The sequence below is a fragment of the Amblyomma americanum genome, chromosome 3 (genome assembly GCF_052857255.1).
Source record: "Amblyomma americanum isolate KBUSLIRL-KWMA chromosome 3, ASM5285725v1, whole genome shotgun sequence".
NCBI classification, from domain to species: Eukaryota; Metazoa; Arthropoda; class Arachnida; order Ixodida; family Ixodidae; genus Amblyomma; species Amblyomma americanum.
The window spans coordinates 220,794,588-220,806,569 of record NC_135499.1 but is presented as its reverse complement, the minus strand read 5'-3'; the positions used below and the strand labels follow the sequence as shown (position 1 = coordinate 220,806,569).

At 44.1% G+C, this 11,982-nt stretch overlaps 1 long non-coding RNA gene across 1 annotated transcript; it reads left to right on the top strand.

Moving 5' to 3' along the window:
- The first annotated feature begins 739 nt into the window (after positions 1–739).
- LOC144123646 (uncharacterized) lies at positions 740–11,678 on the top strand. The gene is made up of 4 exons (XR_013313131.1): positions 740–862; positions 7,574–7,689; positions 8,477–8,541; positions 11,558–11,678. It is a non-coding gene; the product is annotated as an uncharacterized LOC144123646 (long non-coding RNA).
- Positions 11,679–11,982: the final 304 nt, after the last annotated feature.

The following is an 11,982-nucleotide window of genomic DNA, read 5'->3' as shown; positions in this document are numbered from 1 at the left end:
GGCGAGCCATCCTCTGGCTATTCACTGGCGCCGTTAGGCATTCAGCTCTCCGACTCGTGCCCTGGGCGCTCTCTGATTAAACCCGCTAGTTCCGTGCACCACCGGAGAAGCTATGGGCGCGCTTTCAGGCGTTGCGCCGCGCATAGAATAGTAGAGAGATTAATAACGACGCGAATCGGGATCTGCGCCAGATGTTCTTGTAAACAACAGCTTTGACAAACAAAGCTGCTTCTCTCATCTCTTCCCTCGCCTGCTCGTTTAATAAATGCGCTCACTACGTGCACCAGTTTGGCTGTAGTTTTTGTTGCAATACAGTTTGCCGCGATGGACGATTCAGTTTGCTTCGCCCCGTCGTAACTATTGGTGGCGAATGTCCTGGAGAGTTCATTCTTTTTTTAACACTGTGGTGCGTATTTTACTTCACTGCTTCACTTCGTCTCAACGTGATTCCTGTCTGATCGCACGACAAACAATTATTGCGGAGATAACACGACAAATATTCTCCAGTTTTCTACAGTAAATAAGTGAATTAACTAAAGGGACAAAGTAAACACGCAAATAGGTGTACGCATCACCTCAGAACGTAGCAAATGCTGCTCAATATGATGCGGCGGTTGGCTAACCCCAGTGGTCGAGTTGACCGGAGTGTCCATGCCACTGCACAGAATTTATATGAGACATAATGCGGCTCGGAGCGCCGGGCACCTGTGGCTACGGCGCTACGAAGAAGAGAGCGGATGATCTCCGTATGTGCCTCCAACGCGTCTGCTCTGTCGTGGCATGCGCTGCTCTCATAGGGTTCAAGCATGGACGTGAGAGTTGTGCTGCTGCTGCTGGGCCTGCTCGTCGGAATAGCGAATGCGTGAGTACAGGATCTTTCCTCGCACTACCTTCCTGAGCTTGAGGGCGCTCAATTTTTTTCTTTTTTCTTCACCAACCACTGACCACTGACCCAGGCAGAGTACCGGGGTCCCTCTTACAGGCAATTACGCTAACTGCGCTTTGAACGACTTTTTCTAAAAATAAACTCAAACATCATGATATGGTTCACTGATTTGTACGGAAAAGTTCAAGCAAGATCACCTACACCAATCGTTTAGCGTAAGGTTTCAGTTTCAGTACGAGCTATTCCGCAGTTGTAAATACAGAACCACCAGAACGACACTGAGTACTAACTTTTAAAGAAAGAAATCAGGCGCAGTTACCCATGTTACAGAGGTTGCGAAATGAAAAATTCCTCAAAAAGTAGAGTTTCTGGAACGTATGTGGTTGTGTAATCTGCCCACTGAGAGAGCTCTACTTTCTTCCGCACACATATGCGGCTTGCAGCAAAGCCTCGGTGTAGCGCTCGCAGCGTGTCATCGCGGCATATGCCGTGGATTACTTAGAAAACAAATTTGTCACCATGTGACCAATTCCGACTGTGATTGTAAGTAATGATGATCAAACTTTTTGCCCCACTGGTACAATATAATCAACAAGCTCCCTTCCTCTGCCCCCTCCCGCAAAAAAAGATAATTCTGGCGGGTATTGGGGATTCGTACAAAAATAACTCAGCAGTGAATGTGTTGATCTCTCTGTGGAAACATTTTTCGCTCTGAGCTTTGCGCAACATCTTAGAACGTACCCGCGGGCTGACAGGCGCCAATGTCGCTCCGCGTAACTATTTTACTAGTGCACCTGCTCTTAAACAAATTACGCCTTGTTTCATCGCTAGCAATCATTTCTAGCCATACAAACCTTCATTAATACGGGTGCGCCAGAAGAGCCTACTACCAATACCTTGTTAGTTGAAATCCAAATATATGATTTCATTGAGATAGTTCAAAACTTGCTCACTAAAGTAACCGAGAAGTGGCGCCTAGATGAGCCTCATCAGTCTCGCTTTACTTGCAGGGCATAAAACAATCGCTTACTTCAAATAATATTTCCCCCATTAAGCTAACCTGAGCTTCGCATCCCTAGTGCAGCCCGGGGATAGCTAGTTATAGGTATATATTTTTTCTTTTATCATCGGACGAGGCCGGCTAAACAAAACTTAAACGCCTCCGAAGAGACTTATTAGCCATTTGCTGCAATATTTACCATATCTCGCCATTTTTGTAACATTCTCAAAATGCAGTGCCACCAATGAGAAGTTAGGAACTTCTTTCTTAAAGGCATCTTCAAAAAAGCGAGAAAAGGACAAATAAAAAGTTTCAGAAGGCTGTTACCGAAATGGGTGAACGTTAAAGAAAAAGAAATCACACAATGTGATAGACAAAATATGCGTGAGCAGCACACGTCTCTACATTTGCCCTAGGCCAGAGGCAGACGCACTCAACGCCGAAAGGCGCCCCCCAGAGGGATGCCGGAGCGCTCACTCAGTTCTCCTGCGTCTCAAGATCGCGGATTTTTCTACTTCTCCGGTCCCAGCGAATGTGGGCGCCGCGGCAGCAGCCAGACACGTTTGCCAAATCAATCAACAGCGTCTACGGCGCGGGCGACATCAAGAAGAACGACGTCGGCAGTTACCAGTTCAGACTTCGCTTATCCCATTGTGACATTGTGTGATCGCGTCAGCCTAAGCAGTTACGCTTTTTTTTCGGTGGCACTGCTTCGTACGCAATGGAATCCTCGGAGAAGCTAAAATCAGCCGGGGTCACTCCGCTCCTTCATGAAATTAGTGTGCGGGAGAACAAGAAGAAGAGGTAGCAAATCCGCCACAAGCGGAGATGGGCTCACCATCTGTCGGCGTGCTTTTAAGCAGGCAGGTGAATGGGACAGCTGGATGGAGAGCCTTCCAACCTTTACGTCCCGCTAAGCATGACCGGCATGGAGGTGAACGCGAAAAGCGAGCCACCGCCACCTCTATACCGGACGTGCACCAAGGGCACTGTGTGCCCTTACCTCCATCAGGGGCGCTCATTACATTTCCCCCACGGTTTCGGACGGGAGACCATGACCTTGATAAACAATCTTATATAGTACTGATAACGCGACAAAACGGAGCATCATTGGACATTATTATTAGATATTAGACACCTTTAGCATACTGTGTACCGTGTTAGCGTTACCGGTACCGGAGCACCGGGAGCCCTCGCGCAGCCAATGTGCATGCGCAAATCGCCTTGAGGGCGGCAGCTGCGCCCGCGAACGCCGTATCGGGGCTAATGAGCGCGTACTGACTGGTGGATAGCGGGCTCCCGGTATTTCGCTAACGGTACGGCTAACACGGTACACGGTATGCTGAAGGTTCCTATTTTTAGCATACCGTTTACCGTGTTACCACTACCGGGGTACCGGGATCCCGCCCACTGCCAGTGAGCACGCGCTGATTGGTTTTAATGCGGCAGGAGTGCGTGCAGCTGCCAGGTACCTGGAGCCATCTGGCGTCCTCGAGGTGATCTGCGCATGCGAACTGGTGGTGGGCGGACTCCCAGTACTCCGGTAACACCAACTGCAACATAGTACACTGTATGCTGAAGATGTCTATTGGCGAAGCAGGACGAGCATGGTAAGTGCGTTACCAAGTGGTAAGTGCGCTAGAACTCATTACTTTAGAGATAATTACAACTGACATTTTCACATAAATTGAAAAGCATTAATAGGTAGTCTTGGGTTTCGCGAGTACTGTACTGGACGCATATCCTCTATAGCGCAATAAAAAAATGCAAGATTCCACTATGATGCTCTGATTAATGATTAATCTGGCACTAATGATTGCATTTAAAGCGCTGCCAATAGATTCTATAGAAAAAAACTAATCGTGCATACACACAGTTGTACAAGTTTTCTCGAACCATAACATAGTCGTAACTCATACAGCCACAAAATATAACGTGAGAACTCAACACAATCAAGAAAAAAAAGGTGTTTTACACCAAATAAGTAGTTTTAAGAACTTTTAGCAACATATATGAAACTGTTTTAACCTAAATAAATAAAAGGTGAATTCTCAGTAGTCCTCAATTGCCATAGCACCCACAGAGTGGACGCGACAAGTTAAAGGATCCTAAATATTTATTTTACACGAACTTAGTCTCTGAAGAACTCGGGATGTTTAAACTCAGGCTGAGTGCTCAGTGGCTAAATCCTACATTTGTTAAGTCCTTTTTAAAGTGTATGCGTTGACGGCCGTCTAGAAATTCGTGCAAACGAAATTACTGCACTGAGAAGTGTACTCTTAAATTATGCAATGACTTTCAGAGGATTCACACCTCCATAATTGAGTTACTCTGTATCTGAGAAAGCGTAGCAGAAGTCGATAAAGTTGCAGTTTGCCAGGTATACTTGAATAATTTATAGAAGGAACTTTGCAAGGATTATATTTTTACTCAAACTTTGAGCATAATTTCACGCGCTAATGCTGCGGACGGGTTGAAGAAGAGACGGTGGGTAGACTCCAGTGGTAATATCTCAATTCAGGAATCTCAATTCTTGAACTGGAGCGGTCCTAATAATCATTTAATAATCCTGAAAGCAACAAAGAAGGCAAAACTGTAACAGAGCTTTTAAATACTTTGTGCCGCTTTGTTCCTTCGGCACGGGTAAACTTCAAAGCGAAGTATTAAAAAGGAATACCGGTGTAACAAACTACTCTTCCACACGCATGTTATAAATTCGTTAGTGGTCTGGTCACACTTCTCGTTCAGGTCAACGCCATAAAGCCGAGTTTGATTTTTGCACCTTCAGTAGTAAATAAAACGCCGACCGGTCCCCTCAAGTCTATGCTCATTCTTCATTCAGCACTACGAATACATTGTTTGTTGAAGTTCATTGCGTTTTACGAGTCTGTCTTTCTCGGGGTACAGGTTTAAGAGGCGTCCCTTTGACACCTGGCGTTTTGTTTAACACACTTTCAGAACAGACTAATAAAGGAGCTATTTTCTAATACATTTAATGCAGGCACAAGCCTTGCAACTAAAACGTTGGAAGGACGCAGGCAATTGCTTCTTCCATTCTCAAAAATGCTTCGTGCGATGTGAACTGCTCTCAGAGAAAAACGCTGATGAATCCCGGGTGTCATTAAATGCCTTGGACTAGAAGGAAAACTTTACGAAGGAGATACTGGAGAGAAGAATTAGCCGGGCAAGCTGACTGCGTATAGGTTTAACGGAGCACTAGGCAAGACAGGCTAGAAGAAGCGTTGCATTTCGGGCGAGGTGGTACTTCATGCTCTTGAAAATAATCGCTCACGCATAAAACAGGGCATAAAAAGGAACGCACACAGGCACAAACTTCAACTGGTTTTTATTTTGATCACCGGATATATATTTTTACAATCAGGATGATCTTTCAGACATGACAAACAGAAACACTTAAAGCCACATCTGCCGGAAACCTAACGCGACTCTGTAATATCATTTTCCTATCCAAAAATGTCGCTTCTTTCACCAGTAAACCTACTAATGGCGCACTCACAGAGTCCCATTCGGTTTTTGGCACGTGTGGCTTTAAAGAATGTTTTTGTCATGTCTGAACGATCATCCTGACTGTGAAAGCATATATATGTATAGGGATCACAATAAAATCTAGTGGAAGCTTGCGCCTGTGTGTGTCCCTTTTCATGCGCTGTTTTGTGTGTGCGCACTTATTTCGAAAAGGCTAGAAGAAGACACGGATCTAATTTCTTCTTTATCGCGTTCGTCTTTACCGAGGCAGTGCTGGAGTATTTCTTCTGCTCTATCCTGTCTGGTGCGCTGTTAAATTTATACGAAAGCCAGATTGCCATACGTCAAGTTATTAAGGACCACTGCTTGGCTATAAAACGAATTGCAGAGCCTAAATCTTAATTTAAACTTTATTGGGACACGTGTGAAAGCTTTTGCTGTTAGCAGTAATGGCGGAAGTGAGAAGGAAGAGACATTTACTTGGAGGGGGGGGGGGGGATTATTTTAGCGATTTTATATGTATGCTCTTCTGCAGCTTCTGATCAAACTTCAAGCCAGTTCTGGCGCCTAGCATAAAAAACAAAGTAGCACCGCACTGCGAACATACGAACCGTCATTTCACGCTTTTTATTGTTTTATAATTGGCGGAACTTGGGGGGGGGGGTAGACTAATCCCCCGTCCACCCCCCCGCACGCGCGCGCACACACACACACACACACACACACACGCGCGCGCGCACACACACACACACACACACACACACACACACACACACACACACACACACACACACACACACACACACACACACACACACACACACACACACACACACACACACACACACACACACACACACTCTTCCTTTTTCTCTCAAAAGGGCAAACGGGCTACGCAATATTAACTGTGAAATCAACTTAATTGCTTTATTATCTTCCACTTTTCGGTTGCAACTCATGGTTAACTCGGCTATTTTAAAATCTGCTCGAGATGCGAGAAACCGGAAAAACTGGGTGTTAATCGGAAAGGCAATGGCCTGCATGTACAGAAGAGCCTCGTTTGATGAAGCGAACCTGCTATGTGTTAAAACACATAAACCAACTCTTATGATAAAAGAATGTCCGCTGGTCGAGATAGAATGCTGGTGCTTTTTGTGGTTGAAAACTCATATGCAGTGAACAACAAAGCCTAACAAACTCTTTGTCATAAACATTGTAGAGGCTTCGGCGGTGCTTTTTCACGCCCGCAAACGCCCAATGAACATATCTGCTATTAAGATGAGAACTCTAGGACTTAGCTTGCGGTACGGTTACCGTATAGTGCTTTTCCCGTAAATGTTCAGTTCTCGGAACCGAATTGGTGGGCATTCGGTTCATAAGAAACGTTGCCAGAAAACTCTTCCTGGAGGCACGGCATTGTAATAGCTTTAGATGCTATTGAACTAGGGCTAAACGTCGCCAGCAGTGGCAGCCACCGTGAGAAAAAATGGCACGTCCGCAGTGCTTTTTGTAAAACTTTAAATTGAGGCATCTGAGTAAAATAAGAATTACTCAAATAGGTTTCTCAATGGAACGCGATAAAGTTTTCTTTTAAGAGGATGGGATTTCTTGATAGCGAAATAAACACTCCGTTCAGATTTTAAACAATATTGCTGACTAAAAAATGCACTGATTGGATTCCAACTCGTCGTAGTAAACACATTGTTCGGTCTATCGTGATATATCATGAAGGGTTTACAATGCGCTCGTTTAACCAATTTTCGCGCATCGACGAAATTTTATGCCTTTTTTTTTGGGGGGGGGGGGGCTGGAAACAACTTTTACGTTACCGGTATTCTAAGCTTAAGCACCCATTCAGACGCCATTAATGTACGATAAGCGAGAGGGGCTGAAATGCAGTCTTTAAAATTTCACGCTCGAAGCGTTTACATCAGCTTTCTCTAAGTTAATCGCTCTTGCGTTTTGCGACGGAGATTCCTTTTGTTACCCCCTCTGCCTGTAATACCATTTATTCAGGATCCTGCATTTGTTTCTTCAAGTTAGCATACCTTGTTTTGTGAGCATATATCTTTCGGATTTTCCAGCTTTCTAAAATTCAGAAGCCACGTAGCCTGAACTCATGTGTGCACCGTGATGGTTTCTGCTGTTCTACTTTCTGCTCTCAGTTGCGAAAGCCAACCGACGAATATTTTTTTTTTCAGAAAAGTCCGCTGCTGGAAGGTTGAAAATGGTGTTGTGTGCTTCGGCAAGGATTACTTTTACAGCAAAACCGCTGGGCCGGACGGAAGCGTCCAAGAGCAAATGTCCTACAGCTCAAGTAAGCAATGCGTTTTCCGATATTCCAATACTATCTGGACCAACTAATTCGTGAGACACTGCCTCGGTCACAGCTGTGAATACCAGGAACACTCAACTGTTGACTTCAATTCTTAAGTAATAAACACCTAAACCAACTAAAATTGATCCTGAAGTTCACGTGTTTGAAAGAAAGCTCACACCTAAAGTGCTTTTCAGTCTGGTCTTTTCGCATTATATTTAGCGCAAATTTTGCAGCACATTATACTACCAATGAAAAGGAAACAAAAATAAAAAGAGCAGCATTTTTTAATGGAAAACTATTTAGATCTGGCCATGCTGCAACAGCGCTGAGATATCCTAAAGCAACTTTTATTTGCATGCGCATGTTGCGGAATAAGCTCCTGAAGGCTACTGCCTCACTCCAGAGCTTACATTTCTTTATGTAACCCAAAATATAAAAAAACTGTTAGTTGCACATTCACCACTTGTATGTCCCGCTTGCCTGAGGCAACAATACATCTCGTGTGATTTTCGTTGCTTTGGGTGAAGAAAGGGATTTATTTTATCAAAGCTGCTTAAGCGTGCATAGAGCACAGTGAAAGTATTCGGAAGTCCCTGCGGTGCTCTTTTGTGGAAGCAACTGGACGCCGTCTGAAATCGTCGTCAATAACCCTTCAAGCGTAGCATCGGGTCCTTTACAGCATAGCAGAAACAGCTCTTAGTGTTGGTGTTGTTCAGCTCTTTTATCGTTTGTAATGCTCCGGCTCCGTCCTTGGCATTATTTATTTTTTTTTACTTCCGCGCAGGCCAAGCGATATTTTCCTAGCAATGGACGTCACTGAACCCAATATCCATTGCATGTATTTGAAACGTGAGTATTTTTCTCCCCTGCTGGAATAGAAATGTCGCAGCCAACATTTGTGTAATAGCTATAGTTTTACTGACTTCTTGTGGGAACGATTTTTTAAACTCACTCTATGGCTGGTTAACAATGAGCCAGCTAATTTATTTCTTATCGGAAAACATGCAATGCTTTTGTTTCGTGGCAAGTGACATAATGCAATCATTCCTTTCACGTTCACCGCAGATTGGTTTCGCTTTGCCGGGTTCTTCCACAAGGGGTGAACAATGATTAGGTGTGAACCTCAATTAGAATTTTTGCTAGCAGAATCTTCTTCGCTGGCACCCTACTAGTCGATCCAGTCTATTTTTCTGCTTTCGTCTCTAGCGCTGATTGCTTTTTCAATAGCCGGAAACCAATTTGCCAATCCTTTGTTAGTTCTACAACCTAATCTGCATGGTTCACATTAACAAGGATACAAGAAAATAGTGAAGTTCTCAACAGTGACTTACGCAAATAGTTTCTATGGTACGGATCGTGAATAGGAACCAATATAACATGATTAACGTAATCACAAAGTGAACAAGGGAGGGGAAACCTCAGGGTGCTTGCCAACGTTTCGACAAGATGACTTGTCTTCGTGTGGGCAAAGCGTTCATCATTGGCGGGGATTAAATAGGGTCATCCCTGCTATTTAAATCCTGCAAATGATGAACGCTTTGCTAAGGCGAAGACAAGTCATCTTGTCGAAACGTTGGCAAGCACCCTGAGGTTTCCCCTCCCTTGTTCACTTTGGGATTATCAAGAACCATCTGATCAACCTCTCTCCATCATAGACTCTACGACTAACCTAATGTTAGCATTAATGTGAAAATGCTTTGGTGGTTCTGAAAGAACAGCGCGAACAGGCTCTGTCTGGGCAGACCCTGCACATGAACAGATAGCGCCCGGACAAAACCTGCATATGTTTTTGGCTTTTACGTTGACACATATTATATGGCTCTGCACCTGGTGATGCTCCTTAAGTTACATGCGCGTGCGTAAACAGGAATCTAAGGATCATCTCACCATTTACTCAGAAGAACACTAGGAGCACGTCCTTCACATCTCTGTATTTTCCAATCCATTCTGTTGTGCGGATACCGTTTTCACTGAGGACGAAGTAGCTGGCATGTATAGTTACAAAGACTATAAAGAATGAGTTTCAAATCGGCGTTCTACTATCAATGTGCAAAGTTCTCTGCATGGCTTTATATACTGTGTTCTTAGCTGTTTTAAAACCACAACTTCTGTCTTGGCATACAGCGACAGTAATAATAAATAAAACATACAGGTCATTAGATATTGCATTCTTGGACATGCCTATCCAATCGCTTTCTCTCGGTTCTCCAGTTCTGCTTCGGCTATTAGATCCAGTAGCAGGATTGTTGAGCGATGCAGTGCGCTTCATTTCCCAGCGCTACTTGTGAGCAGTGATGCGGAGTTTTCGCAGCGGATACAAACAATGCTGTCTGTGCGTGCGCAGGACAGCGCGATTTATGCGAGCGTCTCTAATGGAACCTGCCGGAGCGGAGGGTCGCAGAGTAAGAGGTGGCTCCACTAGCGCGAGTCCCGCTCAACGTTCCCCGGAAAGCACCGGCACCGACGCGAGGAGTACTAAAAGCGGATCGAAATTGATGCTCGCCCTGGAGGCGGGCATCAGAAAGGGATACAGAAGATGGTGCTGATATCTGGATAGTAGGAAATGCGAGGGGGCGTTCTTTGAAAGATAGAAGTGGGTGAAGGACTTGTTGCAGCACTCAAGCTCGGGCTAGTGTAAAGAGACATTGACTGCTATGGTCATGAATGTGCAATAAGCCTAGAATGTGCAGTTTTTTTCTTGCTTAGGTAAGTGCCGCGCAGTTGCTAAACAGGGCGATATGGACTCGAATGGTGCGAATGGTTATGAGGTGTGGGTACTAATTCAAGGAGTGTTTGTTAAAAACTAACACTGGAAAGGTGCATAGTTGACACAACGGAGTACGGCGCACGACCCTGCAGGACTAATCAACAATTTAAGTTCGTCGCAGCAAGCCCAAAACGGGGCTTGTCAGGTCGAAAAGATAAACATTGATATTCACACAATGAAATGCAGCCAGTCCATTGTGCATGTTCAGTGCATGGACGCTATGGCTCAATCGAATGCAGTGGTCCCTTATAAGAAAGCATCCGACGCCCCACAATTACACGGAAAACATGAGGATTGTGCTGCGTAAAAATCAATGTACAAGGACATGTGAATGACAGTACAAGACGTATGTGGTGAGAACAGTTGAGCGTCGTTTTATGAAAGAAGGTGAAGAGGCTCGTCGTGAAGGTCATTCGAAGTTTTAATTTGTTCTACCTTCTCTCGCAAAATTTCGCGTGAAAAAATCTGCAGACTCACCATTGACAATAATGTGGGCCATAGTTGAGCTGAAGTGCATTACTGCCTTAATATAAATTGATGCAATTATTAGGCGAAGCCATCATCCGCTTTTAATATAGGTAAGTGGTAAACACAGCGTCCTTCAGCCTATGCTGATGTCGAAAGATTTAGTAGACTACCTCGCATATACGATAATCGAAAAATTGTGCCTACATGGGGAAGAGACGTGGCGTATTATCTATTCGGCGGTGCTGTGTTACATGAACGAAGTACAGAGGAAAAGGAATCACGGGGACACCTAATTACATGTGTTGGCTATGCAATATTATTTAATCTGTTTGATACATGGGCCAGAAGTGACGTCATTTCCAGTTTGCTGACCTCACATCCAGCCTAATTACGTTACTTCTCCTGAAAATGTGAATTATGTGGTCTGGTTACGCCAATCAGCCAATTTTACGACTGACGACATATTTTTTCAAGATGAGTATTCTGATGCTATACTATTAAAAAGATGTCTTTCTTTTTATTCCATTTTCTCTTCTCAAGGCTTGAGAAAACATTGCAGCGACATGCTTCTAAGGCTTCCCTACTACCGCATATCCAAAACTGAACATCCTTTATTTCTTGTTCTCGCAGATTTTGATGCAAGCACGCTACTCTAATATTTACAAGCCCGTGAAACAATTTCGGCCTGACTATGAATTCGTCGGCTCACTGCAGCAGCGCGTTGTTTGGCATTAAACTTGAAATTCCACATTTAACTGTTGTACAACCATTATATTGTATTACTATTATACATCACATTTATGTCTAAGGGTCTTGGTTTTGCTTCATGTTTCTTGTTTAGGTTATGATTGCTGGCTTGCGCGAACTTAATAACGAACAAATACGTAAAATATGCCCTCATCAACTTGCATAAGCACAAAATATAAGTATGTTTTTTTTTTTACAAAACTGCTTTTTCATTTGTTTTGCCCTAAGTCATCTGCCCTACTACGAACGCTGTGTATTTTTAACGGCGCTGTTATTTTCTACACTGTATGGCTACTAGAGTTAGACGC